A 211-nucleotide genomic window follows, 5' to 3' on the forward strand; every position below is an offset into this window, starting at 1 on the left:
GTATGTCCTAAAATGGTAGAATCATAAACATTTATATTCATCACTTAAACAATACTACGACCATAAAAGAGATTAGGTTGTCACACCCTAACCATTGGTGACTATAATATCGAATGAGTGATGTATGTAAGATCTTAAGAAATACATGCTTAACTTGGCAAATAAACTAAGTAGTACAACTACTCCTTAGTTTATTTGTTAAGTGTTTGAG

This window comes from Lupinus angustifolius, chromosome LG01 (assembly GCF_001865875.1).
Source record: "Lupinus angustifolius cultivar Tanjil chromosome LG01, LupAngTanjil_v1.0, whole genome shotgun sequence".
Taxonomy (NCBI): Eukaryota; Viridiplantae; Streptophyta; class Magnoliopsida; order Fabales; family Fabaceae; genus Lupinus; species Lupinus angustifolius.